The sequence below is a fragment of the Xylocopa sonorina genome, chromosome 11, assembly GCF_050948175.1.
Source record: "Xylocopa sonorina isolate GNS202 chromosome 11, iyXylSono1_principal, whole genome shotgun sequence".
NCBI classification, from domain to species: Eukaryota; Metazoa; Arthropoda; class Insecta; order Hymenoptera; family Apidae; genus Xylocopa; species Xylocopa sonorina.
The window spans coordinates 227821-245249 of record NC_135203.1 but is presented as its reverse complement, the minus strand read 5'-3'; the positions used below and the strand labels follow the sequence as shown (position 1 = coordinate 245249).

The 17429-nt window shown below is 59.7% G+C and overlaps 2 pseudogenes; both read left to right on the top strand.

Annotated features, from left to right (window-relative positions):
* The first annotated feature begins 5614 nt into the window (after positions 1–5614).
* Positions 5615–5794, top strand: LOC143429498 (U2 spliceosomal RNA; annotated as a pseudogene).
* Positions 5795–12950: 7156 nt separating this feature from the next.
* On the top strand, positions 12951–13130 carry LOC143429531 (U2 spliceosomal RNA; annotated as a pseudogene).
* Positions 13131–17429: the final 4299 nt, after the last annotated feature.

The window sequence follows — 17429 nt, the reverse complement described above, 5'->3', positions numbered from 1 at the left end:
ACCACCACGCAACCCCGGCGAGGAACCCGTCCACCCACCGCCGGGACAACGAAAGCAAGGACGTCTAGATCCTCCACCACCACAATCACAACGACAACGACAACGACAGTGGTGGGGAGCAGCGCCGCGACACGGAGCTCCGTCACCCTCGCGGCGTTCCTTCAACGAAGCCGGCGCTCCTCCGCGGACGAGGCAAGCCCCAATACCACAAGGACCAGCAGCGGGTCGGGGGCCAAGGGGAGAAGTTCAGGGGGCACCTCCACCACGCCCCCTGCCCCCTCTAAGGGGAAGAAGAGGAGTCCGGCGGCGCCCGCAGCAGCTGGGAGGAAGAGGCGGGCGTCGACCGAGCCTCCCCAACCCGACCCGCCCCGGAGAATATTACCGGCAAGACGGGTCACACCCTCCACCACTTTCGCCGAAGTGACCCGGGGCAGCCCGTCCGCGGTGGCCGGGGCGACGACGGTGGTGTCGCGAAATGTGAGAGCGACGTCACTCCCGCCCGCTCCACTCAGAGTGACCAGAGCGACAGCCAAGAGGATGGGGGGCGCGTCCACCACCTCCAGCGCCCCCCCAGCGACACCACCACTGCAGGGCCCACCACCCACGCCCTGCAGCGCTCCGGCCACACTTACCACCACGACGGTGACGACATCGGTCCGTGGCTCTCCAATTATGACGGTGGCCGTCATTACACCTACGGCGGTCACCGTCGCGGCGCGGACGCCGCCAGCCACGGGCCGCGCCTCCACCCCGCCAGCCAGGACGACTCGGGCGACGTCCCTCCCGCCCGGGTCGTCCGCGAAGAGGCCGATTCGGGGACGCCTGTCCCCTCCGGGGGGCAGAGGGGACACCCAGACCACCGGGGTGTCCCTTCGGGTGGAGGCGCGTGGGGAGGGGACCGAGAAGAGGAGGTCCCTACCTTCGCCCAGGCCCCTCCCCACCATCCATGAGTCATCGTCGTCATCGTCGGACGATGAGAGAGCGCCGGCGGCCGCTCCCAAGGAGGGACCGGCCCGGACAAGGCGGAGGCGCCGCTGCCTGGGAAGCAGCGGTACCAGCAGCAGCAGCAGTAGCAGCAGCAGCAGCAACAGGAGTAACACGAGCGCCGCGAGGGGACGATCCACGGCAACACCAGGTGCGGCGAGGAGAATGCGGTGGGTGGACCGTACCATAACCACCACGGATTCGTCGGGGGAAGAGGAGGCCCCAAGGCAGCCGTCCCCGCGGGTGGAGGGAACCGGTCCCTCCACTCGAAGGTCACCGAGGCTCCCCAGGGAGGAGGAGGGGGGCCTCAATGTTAATAATTTAATAAATAATAATAGATTTTATTTATTGACCGATCGGGCAACCAGCCCGGTCAATTCCGAACATTTTATTGACTCCCCCGGGCGAAACCGGGGGTGTGTTTGTGTGTGCAGGTGTGGAGGCGCGCGGGACCCGCCCGCGTCATCATCCCGGGGCAGCGTCGTCGTGGAGGCTCCGGTGAGGACGGCCCCGTCGAGCATTCGGGAAAGCCACCCGGTGAGTGTGACACGTGGGTATCGTGCGGGTACCAGAGGCGGTCGTGCACCTGCAGCGACCGTGGGGCGGCGGCGCGGGACAGCGACATCGGGCCTCCCGGCTGCTTGCGAGCGGGTAGGCGGGGCGTCTCAGCCTCGGGCCCCGCGGCAATCCAGGGTGCCCCATCCCCGAGGTGGAGGTCGCGACGCTGCGTCCGGCGCGCCACCAACCGGTAGACCCCGATCTAGGGGACGCCGGGAGGTGGACGTTGCCGCAAGGGCGCGGTTAGTGGCCTTCGCGGAGGGGGTGGGATCACCCGAGCAACTGGAGGCGCTCGCCACGAAGGTGGACGAGTACTTTCAGGGGCGGAGGGCCGCGGGACCCGGGGCTGGCGCACGGAGTGCCGCCTCCAGCGGGGGGGCCGGTCGGCGCCGGCCAGTCGCGGGGAGTGAGGGGCGTCGGGGTGATGTGGCCAATTCGATGGTGAGCGATGGCCCTCCCAGCGTCCCGGATCGCGTAGGGGAGGCTACCCGAATCCAACGTCTTTTCAGGGCGGATCGGAAGCGCGCGGTGCGGGAGATTCTCGCCGGAGAATCTCCCCATTGCAGTGTGCCCCTGGAACGGGTCCAGGAGCACTTTACGAACGTTTACTCGCTCCGAGCCCGCCCTGGTAGCCTTCCCTCTCTCTATGGGGAGGACCCGACCACTGAGTCGAACGATGCCCTGGTTTCCCCCTTCACGGAAGCCGAGGTCAGCCGTCGGTTAAAGCGGATGAAGCTTGCTTCTTCCGCCGGACCCGACGGTCTGACCTATGGTGACCTACGGAGGGGGGACCCAGGAGCGGTCCTCCTTACGGCGGTATTCAACACCTGCCGCCGCATGGAGAAGATTCCGGGGCGCTGGAAGCAGTCCAACACCGTCCTCCTTTTCAAGAAGGGTGATCGCGAGGACCTATCGAATTGGAGGCCTATCGCCCTGGGTGATGTCACCCCCAAGCTCTTCGCGGCGGTCGTCGCCGATCGGCTCACTCGTTGGGCCGTAGTCAACAAGCGGCTCAGCCAAGCACAGAAGGGCTTCTTGCCCTTCGAAGGCTGTCTGGAGCACAACTTTGTGCTTCAGCAGGCCATGGCTGCCGCTCGTAAGCAGCGTAGGGAGGTGGTGGTGGCGTGGTTGGATCTGGCCAACGCTTTCGGATCGGTTCCCCACGCCACCATCATCGATTCGCTGGCCGGTGCCGGCGCTCCCCGGCCGCTCATCAACATCGTCGCCAGCCTTTACGACGGCGTGGCGACGCGGGTCCGTACCGCTGAAGGGTACACGCCCTGGATCCCCATGAAGTCGGGGGTGAGGCAGGGCTGCCCACTTAGCCCGATCCTATTCGACCTTTCCATTGAGGCCATGGTTCGCGGGGCCGTGGACTCGGTGGAGGGTCTGAGTGTGAGAGGGCATAAGGTGACAGCCCTGGCGTACGCAGACGACGTGGCACTCGTCGCGTCATCCGTCGACGGAATGGGAAGGCTGTTGCAAGCAGCAGAGGGGACGGCTCGGCAGCTGGGGCTCTCCTTCAACCCCTCGAAGTGTGCAACCCTGCACATCAGAGGGGACGGGAGAGTCGCTAGCACCGAGTTCCGTCTAGTCGGGGGACTCGTTCCTGCCCTGTCGGAGGGGCAGAGTTACGAGCATCTGGGAGTGCCGACCGGGGTTCGGATCGACCAAACCCCGTATCCGACGATCCAAGCCTTACTAGTAGATCTTCGCGCGGTCGACGATTCCCTGCTCGCCCCCTGGCAAAAAATCGAGACCGTGGCGACATTCTTGTTGCCACGCCTCGATTTCGCGTTCAGGGGAGGCCACGTGCGAAGAACCGCTTTAGCCGATGCCGACAGGGTCATCAAACGCACGGTAAAGAGGTGGTTGCACCTCCCGCAGCGTGCCAGTGCGGAGCTGGTCTATATCCCCCCCGCTTGGGGTGGGTGCGGCCTTCTCCCGCTGGTGGATCTGGCCGACGTGGCGACCGTGTCGCACGCGTTCAGGTTATTGAATGCGAGCGATCCGGTCGTTGCGGACTTGGCCAGGTCAGCGCTGTGTGACGCCGTGCGGGAGAAGGCCGGTCGGACCCTTGGGAGCAGGGGCCTTGCCGACTATCTCTCCGGCTCTTTGTCGGGCGAGATGGCGAGGCCATCGGCGGGCCGGGCTTCGTTCTGGTCGCGAGTAAGGAACGTCGGAATTCGTTCATGTGCGCGGCTTGGATTTAGTTGGAGATGGGACGAGGTCCGTGAAGAGCTCTCGGTTGTGTGTCGCTCCCGGAATGGGCGTAGCGTTGTTGTGCCGCCTGCTGCCAAGGGCCAAGTCACGCGGAGGCTGAGGGCAGCAGTGGGAGAGTGCTACCTGGAAAGGCTTCTTCGGAAGCCCGACCAGGGGAAGGTTTTCGACGCGACCTCCCGTTGCGCGGTCAGTAACCACTTTCTGCGCACCGGGGGGTTTGTCCGCTTCGCTGATTGGCGCTTCGTTCACCGGGCCCGCCTCGACGTGTTGCCGCTAAATGGGGCACGTCGGTGGGGGACCGGTGACAAGCGTTGCCGGCGTTGCGGGCATGAGTTCGAGGGCCTTCCCCACGTGCTCTCCCACTGCGGTCCTCACTCCGCTGCCCGGCAGCTGCGGCATGACGGCCTCGTTCATAGGCTCGTGGCGGCTGCCCGTCTGCCAGGGGAGATCCGGGTCAATAAGCGCGTCCCGGGAGTCGACGGCGAGCTGGCAGCCCTGCGTCCCGACATCGTCGTGGAGCACGGGCTGTCGAAAAACATCGTCGTGGTCGACGTGGCCGTGCCTTTCGAGAACACTCTCGAGGCAATTGAGGAGGCGAGGATGGGGAAGATACGCAAGTATCAACCCCTCGCCGAATCATTGCGGAGGCGCGGCTACCGAGTCCACGTAGATGCGTTCGTCGTCGGCGCCCTGGGCGCGTGGGACCCGGGGAACGAGTTTGTCCTGGACCTGCTGCGCGTCTCTCAGCGTTATGCAGCGCTGATGAGGCGTCTCATGATATCTGAGACAATAGCCTGGTCCAGAGATATTTACGTGGAGCACGTATCCGGGGTGCGTCAGTACCGGGCTCCACGGGGTACGTCCGAGGCGGAGTCGACATCGGCGGCGCTGAGCGGGAGCAGTGGAGGCGCCCGCGTCCCTGGGGTGGTGTCGCCTGCGGATCCTTAGGGCCTCCACATCTGCGGATCGGGTGGTCGTCCTACTAAGAGCCGGAAACGGATCCCCACGGCCTCCACATGGGCTGAGTATCTTGACACACATATATATATACATATTTGTATACATATATTCTATTCTTCTCTATGCTATTTATTCATTCTAGTTCACTATAACATATTTCTATATTCTTATTTCTTTATTGCCCTTTTATTTCTATTTCCCTATTTGTATACATATTTCATTACTTATACATTTACTTATCTGCATAGATCTCCGTATGTTTACAAGCCGTTGCTAGTACTCAGCCATGGTCCTCCACAATAATAATTATAACCAGTACCATGCCTGATTCGGACCACTATTCATCTTGGGTATGGTCATTAGTTACTACCGGGCGAAGAAGATGAGGGGATCCGCTATATGTATATATGTATATATATATATATATATATATATATATATATATATATATATATATATATATATATATATATATACATGTATATTCACATCCATGGCTCTATGGTGGTCGTCTCCCGACCCTACATGTCTGACTACAGAAAGCGCTGATCCGCACTGTTATAATACCCAAAGATTATACCTCGTTGATTATAAGATTTACAAGTTATTGATATACTGTGAGGATTGTTATGAATTTTCAAATTATTTAAATGTCATACTTAAGTGTGTTATATTTGATGTATGGACCAAGACTTTACTGCCCATCGTATTATGATTAACTGTACTAAGAGATATCAAACGCCCTATTGCGTTAGTTAGTAAGGGACGCTGCGTGGGGTTTACCCCGGCATTGTTATATTATACTTATTTTATTGTGTATTCGTGCGGAGAGAACACGATTACTTGTTGTGTAATAATTGTATACCCCTGGGGCCTCGGCCTCAGGGGAACATTATTTGAAAATAAAGAAGCGTTTATCTGTTCTTATCAGCTTAATATCTGATACACTCCTCATTAGGAGTCAGAATATTAACCTGATTTTTGGAAAAAGGCGGACCGCTGGGGCTTGCTCCACCTCCGCCGCGAGTCGACCCAGTATTGCAGTGCCTCTGGGACCGGCTCAATAAGCCTTTTCCAAGAATCAGTTTTATTTATTTATCTAGTCAAACCCACACACTTTGATTTATCCATCAGTAGCTTTAAGTATTCGTTTTAACCTGTGTTCGACTCGCTCACCGGAGTGTCGCGTTATCATCCGCGTCGCGCGTGCTGTGTCCGTGAGTGGTGCAGTGTTCAGTGCGTTCGGCTTGCTGGTGGACTCTGGACTTGGTAAGTCTAGCACTTGGAATTTCGGTGGAGGTCCCATTTCGCGTGATTAGTTTAAAGTGCTCCCGATGCGGTGGTGTTGAACGCATCGGGTAGACGTTAGACGTCCATACGTGACGTCCCTCCTCCTAGGTCGACCATTTCGACCTCCGAGGAGTTTGAATCCGAGTAGATTCGGTTTGTCTGACCTTATACCCGGTTATAAGTGTAAACTTTACACTTATAGCCGTTGGTTTTGAATTCGACCTCTCCGTGTTTTGGGTGTCAGACTGTTTGCACGTACGCCCGTAATTCGAGTTTTTTGCTCGATTTTACGGGTCGTCGCTGCGAAATAGCAGCTATTAGATTAATTAAATTCACCGTTTTATTTGTTTAATCAAGAGATCGGGGTACACGGAGGCCCTTTACACCCCGTGTAACTCGATACGTCGCGGTCCGGAGTTTTCCAGGCCGTGTGGAGTGTCGTGAAAAGTTAAACCGTCGCGGTTACTAGTCACGTACGCGAAGCACGGTTCGTTCGTGCGGGGCTGTGACCACCGGGCACAGCGGAATTGTTTTATATTATTTTATTCTATTTATTTTATTAGATTCCGCTTCGTCCGTTAATTCGTGTTAATATATTAATTTATTCGCGTTCGCGTTCGGGATTGTCCGTTGTCTATTCTGTGTATATACTTATTTATTCAATTTGTCCTTTGTCTTACGTGTTCGTTCGCTCGACCGTTAACCGTTTGTGTTTGCTCCGGTGAGCGTTTGTTTTATTATTTGGATTATTATTTATTTTATTTCGACGAGCCGAGTGTTTGCGTTGCGACACTATCGTAACGATGGCGGGTACAAGCAATGGTAATTCGAGCAACAGTGAGTGCGTGGTGAAATTGCTGTACCCGTTCCCTGCCGAATTTCCCTGCCCCTTCTGCTTTGTAGGCAGAACGGTGTGCAGAAAGGGAGCGTGTGTCTATCTGAGACACACGGATTTATTCAAACATCTAAAATTACATCACCCCGGTGCTATCAAAAGATGGACCTGCGCTGAGTGCGGCTTCTCCGACGACAGCGCGTATGCGCTGAAGAAGGTGAAGGCGCACCACCAGGTCCGCCATCCAGCCACCGGGGGTCCGTGTGTCTCCGTTAGACACAACTCCCTTGCAGGGAGTGCCGCCCGCGCAACGCCCGGCGATAGCGTTGCCGAGTCGCGACCTCTTGACGTGACGGAGTTATCCGTCGAGAGCGAGGTCTCTTTCCCCCCCTTGGGTGTGTCCCCGGTGACCTGTGGGGGCGCAACGACGTGCGCCTCCACCAGACCACGAACTGTTTCTGCTCGATCAAATGTTTTCAGAGCAACGGGGACGGCTGCCTCCACCGCAGCAGTAACAACAACGACGACAACGACAACAACAACAACATCCACGGCGTCGAGAGGGGCCTCCTCCAGAACGTCAACCAAAGGCATCACCACCACGCAACCCCGGCGAGGAACTCGTCCACCCACCGCCGGGACAACAAGGACCACGAGAGCCTCCACCACCGCGACCACAACATCAACAACGACGGTAGTGGGGAGCAGCGCCGCGACACGGAGCTCCGTCACCCTCGCGGCGTTCTTACAACGAAGCCGGCGCTCCTCCGCGGACGAGGCTAGCCCGAACACAACGAGGACCAGCAGCGGGTCGGGGGTTAAGGGGAGAAGTTCAGGGGGCACCTCCACCACGCCCCCTGCCCCCTCTAAGGGGAAGAAGAGGAGTCCGGCGGCGCCCGCAGCAGCTGGGAGGAAGAGGCGGGCGTCGACCGAGCCTCCCCAACCCGACCCGCCCAGACGCATTTTACCGTCAAGGAAAGTGACCCCAACCACCACCTTCGCGGAGGTCACAAGGGGCAGCCCGTCCGCCGTGGCCGGAGCGGCGGTGGTGTCGAGGAATACAAGAGCAACGTCTCTTCCGCCCGCGTTGCCCAGGATCACGCGGGCGGCAGCGAAGAGGATGGGGGGCGCGTCCACCACCTCCAGCGCCCCCCCAGCGACACCACCACTGCAGGGCCCTCCACCTACGCCCTGCAGCGCTCCGGCCACATTAACAACCACGACGATGACGACCACGGTCCGTGGCTCGCCAATTATGACGGTGGCCGTCGTGTCACCTGTGGCGGTCACCGTCGCGGCGCGGACGCCGCCAGCCACGGGCCGCGCCTCCACCCCGCCAGCCAGGACGACTCGGGCGACGTCCCTCCCGCCCGGGTCGTCCGCGAAGAGGCCCATTCGGGGACGCCTGTCCCCTCCGGGGGGCAGAGGGGACACCCAGACCACCGGGGTGTCCCTTCGGGTGGAGGCGCGTGGGGAAGGGACCGAGAAGAGGAGGTCCCTACCTTCGCCCAGGCCCCTCCCCACCATCCATGAGTCATCGTCGTCATCGTCGGACGACGAGAGAGCGCCGGCGGCCGTTCCCAAGGAGGGACCGGCCCGGACGAGACGGAGGCGCCGCTGCCTGGGAAGCAGCGGCAGCAGCAGCAGTAGTAGCAGTAGCAGCTCCAGCAGCAGCAATAACAACAGGAGCAACACGAGCGCCGCGAGGGGACGGTCTGGAGCAACACCAGGAGCGGCGAGAAGGCGGTGGGTGGACCGCACCATTACCTCCACCACGGATTCGTCGGGGGAAGAGGAGGCCCCAAGGCAGCCGTCCCCGCGGGTGGAGGGAACCGGTCCCTCCACTCGAAGGTCACCGAGGCTCCCCAGGGAGGAGGAGGGGGGCCTCAATTTAGACAATTTAATTCAAAATAATAGATTTTATTCATTGACCAACCGGGCTTCCAGTCCGGTCAATTTTAACAATTTGACTGACTCCCCCGGGCGTAACCGGGGGTGTATTTGTGTGTGCAGGTGTGGAGGCGCGCGGGACCCGCCCGCGTCATCATCCCGGGGCAGCGTCGTCGTGGAGGCTCCGGTGAGGACGGCCCCGTCGAGCATTCGGGAAAGCCACCCGGTGAGTGTGACACGTGGGTATCGTGCGGGTACCAGAGGCGGTCGTGCACCTGCAGCGACCGTGGGGCGGCGGCGCGGGACAGCGACATCGGGCCTCCCGGCTGCTTGCGAGCGGGTAGGCGGGGCGTCTCAGCCTCGGGCCCCGCGGCAATCTAGGGTGCCCCATCCCCGAGGTGGAGGTCGCGACGCTGCGTCCGGCGCGCCACCAACCGGTAGACCCCGATCTAGGGGACGCCGGGAGGTGGACGTTGCCGCAAGGGCGCGGTTAGTGGCCTTCGCGGAGGGGGTGGGATCACTCGAGCAACTGGAGGCGCTCGCCACGAAGGTGGACGAGTACTTTCAGGGGCGGAGGGCCGCGGGACCCGGGGCTGGCGCACGGAGTGCCGCCTCCGGCGGGGGGGCCGGTCGGCGCCGGCCAGTCGCGGGGAGTGAGGGGCGTCGGGGTGATGTGGCCAATTCGATGGTGAGCGATGGCCCTCCCAGCGTCCCGGATCGCGTAGGGGAGGCTACCCGAATCCAACGTCTTTTCAGGGCGGATCGGAAGCGCGCGGTGCGGGAGATTCTCGCCGGAGAATCTCCCCATTGCAGTGTGCCCCTGGAACGGGTCCAGGAGCACTTTACGAACGTTTACTCGCTCCGAGCCCGCCCTGGTAGCCTTCCCTCTCTCTATGGGGAGGACCCGACCACTGAGTCGAACGATGCCCTGGTTTCCCCCTTCACGGAAGCCGAGGTCAGCCGTCGGCTAAAGCGGATGAAGCTTGCTTCTTCCGCCGGACCCGACGGTCTGACCTATGGTGACCTACGGAGGGGGGACCCAGGAGCGGTCCTCCTTACGGCGGTATTCAACACCTGCCGCCGCATGGAGAAGATTCCGGGGCGCTGGAAGCAGTCCAACACCGTCCTCCTTTTCAAGAAGGGTGATCGCGAGGACCTATCGAATTGGAGGCCTATCGCCCTGGGTGATGTCACCCCCAAGCTCTTCGCGGCGGTCGTCGCCGATCGGCTCACTCGTTGGGCCGTAGTCAACAAGCGGCTCAGCCAAGCACAGAAGGGCTTCTTGCCCTTCGAAGGCTGTCTGGAGCACAACTTTGTGCTTCAGCAGGCCATGGCTGCCGCTCGTAAGCAGCGTAGGGAGGTGGTGGTGGCGTGGTTGGATCTGGCCAACGCTTTCGGTTCGGTTCCCCACGCCACCATCATCGATTCGCTGGCCGGTGCCGGCGCTCCCCGGCCGCTCATCAACATCGTCGCCAGCCTTTACGACGGCGTGGCGACGCGGGTCCGTACCGCTGAAGGGTACACGCCCTGGATCCCCATGAAGTCGGGGGTGAGGCAGGGCTGCCCACTTAGCCCGATCCTATTCGACCTTTCCATTGAGGCCATGGTTCGCGGGGCCGTGGACTCGGTGGAGGGTCTGAGTGTGAGAGGGCATAAGGTGACAGCCCTGGCGTACGCAGACGACGTGGCACTCGTCGCGTCATCCGTCGACGGAATGGGAAGGCTGTTGCAAGCAGCAGAGGGGACGGCTCGGCAGCTGGGGCTCTCCTTCAACCCCTCGAAGTGTGCAACCCTGCACATCAGAGGGGACGGGAGGGTTTCCGGCACCGAGTTCCGTCTAGTCGGGGGACTCGTTCCTGCCCTGTCGGAGGGGCAGAGTTACGAGCATCTGGGAGTGCCGACCGGGGTTCGGATCGACCAAACCCCGTATCCGACGATCCAAGCCTTGTTAGTAGATCTTCGCGCGGTCGACGATTCCCTGCTCGCCCCCTGGCAAAAAATCGAGACCGTGGCGACATTCTTGTTGCCACGCCTCGATTTCGCGTTCAGGGGAGGCCACGTGCGAAGAACCGCTTTAGCCGATGCCGACAGGGTCATCAAACGCACGGTAAAGAGGTGGTTGCACCTCCCGCAGCGTGCCAGTGCGGAGCTGGTCTATATCCCCCCCGCTTGGGGTGGGTGCGGCCTCCTCCCGCTGGTGGATCTGGCCGACGTGGCGGCCGTGTCGCACGCGTTCAGGTTACTGAATGCGAGCGATCCGGTCGTCGCGGACTTGGCCAGGTCAGCGCTGTGTGACGCCGTGCGGGAGAAGGCCGGTCGGACCCTTGGGAGCAGGGGCCTTGCCGACTATCTCTCCGGCTCTTTGTCGGGCGAGATGGCGAGGCCATCGGCGGGCCGGGCTTCGTTCTGGTCGCGGGTAAGGAACGTCGGGATTCGTTCATGTGCGCGGCTGGGATTTAGTTGGAGATGGGACGAGGTCCGTGAAGAGCTCTCGGTTGTGTGTCGCTCCCGGAATGGGCGTAGCGTTGTTGTGCCGCCTGCTGCCAAGGGCCAAGTCACGCGGAGGCTGAGGGCAGCAGTGGGGGAGTGCTACTTGGAAAGGCTTCTTCGGAAGCCCGACCAGGGGAAGGTTTTCGACGCGACCTCCCGCTGCGCGGTTAGTAACCACTTTCTGCGCACCGGGGGGTATGTCCGCTTCGCTGATTGGCGCTTTGTTCACCGGGCCCGCCTCGACGTGTTGCCGCTAAATGGGGCACGTCGGTGGGGGACCGGTGACAAGCGTTGCCGGCGTTGCGGGCATGAGTTCGAGGGTCTTCCCCATGTACTCTCCCACTGCGGTCCTCACTCCGCTGCCCGGCAGCTGCGGCATGACAACCTCGTTCATAGGCTCGTGACGGCTGTCCGTCTGCCAGGTGAGCTCCGGGTCAACAAGCGCGTCCCGGGCGCGAGCGACCGGCGAGCTGGCAGCCCTGCGTCCCGACATCGTCGTGGAGCACGGGCTGTCGAAAAACATCGTCGTGGTCGACGTGGCCGTGCCTTTCGAGAACACTCTCGAGGCAATTGAGGAGGCGAGGATGGGGAAGATACGCAAGTATCAACCCCTCGCCGAATCATTGCGGAGGCGCGGCTACCGAGTCCACGTAGATGCGTTCGTCGTCGGCGCCCTGGGCGCGTGGGACCCGGGGAACGAGTTTGTCCTGGACCTGCTGCGCGTCTCTCAGCGTTATGCAGCGCTGATGAGGCGTCTCATGATATCCGAGACAATAGCTTGGTCCAGGGATATTTACGTGGAGCACGTATCCGGGGTGCGTCAGTACCGGGCTCCACGGGGTACGTCCGAGGCGGGGTCGACATCGGCGGCGCTGAGCGGGAGCGGTGGAGGCGCCCGCGTCCCTGGGGTGGTGCCGCCCGCGGATCCTTAGGGCCTCCACATCTGCGGATCGGGGAGTCTGGCCGCCGGGAGGGGAGCTGGATCTGTATGGCCTCCACTTAACGTACTCTGGTCTAAACTATGCCAATTTATGCTATTTTACTCTATTTTATTATTTTATCTATATTACTTCAATTTATTTTATCGTAGTTACTTTATTTTATTTGACTTCACTTATCTTATCTTATTCCATTATCATGTTTTATCTTGACTTGACTTGCTCATTTTAATATATTTTTTTTGCATCATTTACCTATTTACTTATTCAGGCATCTACTCATTTCCTCATTCTCTACTCATTCTTATTTGTTCAGCCTAGTTATTAACAGATCCACGAATCTAACTTCTCCACTCGTCACTTGGCGGCCTGTACCCTCCTGACCCAACATGCGTGACTCGGATGGAAGCGTATGTCCGCACTTTGATCTATGAACGAGGACGCCTATATCTAATGAGCTATAGCTGGATGCATGCTAAGCCTAGAGTTTCTATACACACTATGCGATATTCTTATGTGAATTGTGCAATACCATATGTAAGCTAACTAACGATTACTATTTTGACTCATGTACGACTATTGATCGGTCATGTGGTATATTCATTGCAATACTGTTGAGCTCTGTATTTTATTGATATAACTATATATAAGAAGATGCGTCAGGGGTTAGTCCCCAGCATAATTTATTATAAAATATTATATTTTTGCTAACTCGTGCGGACAAAAACACGGAGTTATACTGTAAAACGATTGTATACCCCTGGGGCTTCGGCCCCAGGGGAACATTAGTTGATAAATAAACGCTTTTAATCTGTTCTTATCAGCTTAATATCTGATACACTCCTCATTAGGAGTCAGAATATTAACCTGATTTTTGGAAAAAGGCGGACCGCTGGGGCTTGCTCCACCTCCGCCGCGAGTCGACCCAGTATTGCAGTGCCTCTGGGACCGGCTCAATAAGCCTTTTCCAAAGATCAGTTTTTATCTAGTCAAAACCCACACACTTTGACTTATCCATCAGTAGCTTAAGTATTTATTTTATTTGTGTTCTTCCGACTCGCTCACCGGAGTGTCGCGTTATCATCCGCGTCGCGCGTGCTGTGCTCGTGTTTGGTGCAGTGTTCAGTGCGTTCGGCTTGCTGGTGGACTCTGGACTTGGTAAGTCTAACACTTGGAATTTCGGTGGAGGTCCCATTTCGCGTGATTAGTTTAAAGTGCTCCCGATGCGGTGGTGTTGAACGCATCGGGTAGACGATAGACGTCCATACGTGACGTCCCTCCTCCTAGGTCGACCATTTCGACCTCCGAGGAGTTTGAATCCGAGTAGAATCGGTTTGTCTGACCTTATACCCGGTTATAAGTGTAAACTTTACACTTATAGCCGTTGGGTTTGAATTCGACCTCTCCGTGTTTTGGGTGTTAGACTGTTTGCACGTACGCCCGTAAATCGAATTTTTTGCTCGATTTTACGGGTCGTCGCTGCGAAATAGCAGCAATTAGATTAATTAGAATCACCGTCTATTTGTTTTATCAAGTGATCGGGGTACACGGAGGCCCTTTACACCCTGTGTAACTCGATACGTCGCGTTTCCGGAGTTTTCCAGGCCGTGTGGAGTGTCGTGAAAAGTTAAACCGTCGCGGTTGCTAGTCACGTACGCGAAGCACGGTTCGTTCGTGCGGGGCTGTGTCCACCGGGCACAGCGGAATTGTTTTATATTAATTTATTTTAGTTTATTTTATTTTATTAGATTCTCCGTCGTTACTTCGTATTAATATATTAATTTATTCGCGTTCGCGTTCGGGATTGTCCGTTGTGATAAGTGTATATAGTCTTATTTATTCAACCTTGTCCTTTGTCTTCTGTATACGTTTCGTATCGACCGTTACCGTCTGTGTTTCGCTCCGGTGAGCGTATTGTTTTATATCATAACTTATTTATTTTATCGAGACGAGCCGTGTGTTGCGTTGCGACACTATCTTCACGATGGCGGGTAATAGCAGCAAAAACGATAGTACAAATAGTAATAGTGAGCGCGTGGTGTTGCTGCATTACCCGTTCCCGGCAGAATTTCCTTGCCCGTTCTGCTACCTTGGCAGAACCGTGTGCAAAAAGGGAGCGTGTGTCTATCTGAGACACACGGATTTATTTAAACACTTAAAGATCCATCACCCCGGTGCGATCAAAAGGTGGGTGTGCGGTGAGTGCGGCTTCACCGACGAAAGTGCGTATGCACTGAAGCGTGTGAAGTCGCACCACCAAACAAAACACCCGTCCACCGGGGGTCCGTGTGTCTCCGTTAGACACAACTCCCTTGCAGGGAGTGCCGCCCGCGCAACGCCCGGCGACAGCGTTGCCGAGTCGCGACCTCTTGACGCGACGGAGTTATCCGTCGAGAGCGAGGTCTCTTTCCCCCCCTTGGGTGTTTCCCCGGTGACCTGTGGGGGCGCAACGACGTGCGCCTCCACCAGACCACGAACTGTTTCTGCTCGATCAAATGTTTTCAGAGCAACGGGGACGGCTGCCTCCACCGCAGCAGTAACAACAACGACGACAACGACAACAACAACAACATCCACGGCGTCGAGAGGGGCCTCCTCCAGAACGTCAACCAAAGGCATCACCACCACGCAACCCCGGCGAGGAACTCGTCCACCCACCGCCGGGACAACAAGGACCACGAGAGCCTCCACCACCGCGACCACAACATCAACAACGACGGTAGTGGGGAGCAGCGCCGCGACACGGAGCTCCGTCACCCTCGCGGCGTTCTTACAACGAAGCCGGCGCTCCTCCGCGGACGAGGCTAGCCCGAACACAACGAGGACCGGCAGCGGGTCGGGGGTCAAGGGGAGAAGTTCAGGGGGCACCTCCACCACGCCCCCTGCCCCCTCTAAGGGGAAGAAGAGGAGTCCGGCGGCGCCCGCAGCAGCTGGGAGGAAGAGGCGGGCGTCGACCGAGCCTCCCCAACCCGACCCGCCCAGACGCATTTTACCGTCAAGGAAAGTGACCCCAACCACCACCTTCGCGGAGGTCACAAGGGGCAGCCCGTCCGCCGTGGCCGGAGCGGCGGTGGTGTCAAGAAACACCAGAGCTACGTCTCTCCCGCCCGCGTTGCCCAGGATCACGCGGGCGGCAGCGAAGAGGATGGGGGGCGCGTCCACCACCTCCAGCGCCCCCCCAGCGACACCACCACTGCAGGGCCCTCCACCTACGCCCTGCAGCGCTCCGGCCACATTAACAACCACGACGATGACGACCACGGTCCGTGGCTCGCCAATTATGACGGTGGCCGTCGTGTCACCTGTGGCGGTCACCGTCGCGGCGCGGACGCCGCCAGCCACGGGCCGCGCCTCCACCCCGCCAGCCAGGACGACTCGGGCGACGTCCCTCCCGCCCGGGTCGTCCGCGAAGAGGCCCATTCGGGGACGCCTGTCCCCTCCGGGGGGCAGAGGGGACACCCAGACCACCGGGGTGTCCCTTCGGGTGGAGGCGCGTGGGGAGGGGACCGAGAAGAGGAGGTCCCTACCTTCGCCCAGGCCCCTCCCCACCATACGGGAATCTTCGTCGTCATCGTCGGATGACGAGAGAGCGCCGGCGGCCGTCCCCAAGGAGGGACCGGCCCGGACAAGGCGGAGGCGCCGCTGCTTGGGGAGCAGCGGCAGCAGCAGCAGCAGTAGCAGTAGCAGCTCCAGTAGCAGCAACAACAACAACAGGAGCAATACGAGCGCCGCGAGGGGACGGCAGAGCACGACACCAGGAGCGGCGAGGAGAAGGCGGTGGGTGGACCGCACAATAACCACTACGGACACGTCGGGGGATGAGGAGGCCCCAAGGCAGCCGTCCCCGCGGGTGGAGGGAACCGGTCCCTCCACTCGAAGGTCACCGAGGCCCCCCAGGGAAGAGGAAGGGGGCCTCAATATAGATAATTTATTAATACAAAATAGATTTTATTCGTTGACCGACCGGGCAACCAGCCCGGTCGCTAATGACAATTTTAATGACTCCCCCGGGCGAAACCGGGGGTGTGTTTGTGTGTGCAGGTGTGGAGGCGCGCGGGACCCGCCCGCGTCATCATCCCGGGGCAGCGTCGTCGTGGAGGCTCCGGTGAGGACGGCCCCGTCGAGCATTCGGGAAAGCCACCCGGTGAGTGCAACACGTGGGTATCGTGCGGGTACCAGAGGCGGTCGTGCACCTGCAGCGACCGTGGGGCGGCGGCGCGGGACAGCGACATCGGGCCTCCCGGCTGCTTGCGAGCGGGTAGGCGGGGCGTCTCAGCCTCGGGCCCCGCGGCAATCTAGGGTGCCCCATCACCGAAGTGGAGGTCGCGACGCTGCGTCCGGCGCGCCACCAACCGGTAGACCCCGATCTAGGGGACGCCGGGAGGTGGACGTTGCCGCAAGGGCGCGGTTAGTGGCCTTCGCGGAGGGGGTGGGATCACCCGAGCAACTGGAGGCGCTCGCCACGAAGGTGGACGAGTACTTTCAGGGGCGGAGGGCCGCGGGACCCGGGGCTGGCGCACGGAGTGCCGCCTCCAGCGGGGGGGCCGGTCGGCGCCGGCCGGTCGCGGGGAGTGAGGGGCGTCGGGGCGATGTGGCCAATTCGATGGTGAGCGATGGCCCTCCCAGCGTCCCGGATCGCGTAGGGGAGGCTACCCGAATCCAACGTCTTTTCAGGGCGGATCGGAAGCGCGCGGTGCGGGAGATTCTCGCCGGAGAATCTCCCCATTGCAGTGTGCCCCTGGAACGGGTCCAGGAGCACTTTACGAACGTTTACTCGCTCCGAGCCCGCCCTGGTAGCCTTCCCTCTCTCTATGGGGAGGACCCGACCACTGAGTCGAACGATGCCCTGGTTTCCCCCTTCACGGAAGCCGAGGTCAGCCGTCGGCTAAAGCGGATGAAGCTTGCTTCTCCCGCCGGACCCGACGGTCTGACCTATGGTGACCTACGGAGGGGGGACCCAGGAGCGGTCCTCCTTACGGCGGTATTCAACACCTGCCGCCGCATGGAGAAGATTCCGGGGCGCTGGAAGCAGTCCAACATCGTCCTCCTTTTCAAGAAGGGTGATCGCGAGGACCTATCGAATTGGAGGCCTATCGCCCTGGGTGATGTCACCCCCAAGCTCTTCGCGGCGGTCGTCGCCGATCGGCTCACTCGTTGGGCCGTAGTCAACAAGCGGCTCAGCCAAGCACAGAAGGGCTTCTTGCCCTTCGAAGGCTGTCTGGAGCACAACTTTGTGCTTCAGCAGGCCATGGCTGCCGCTC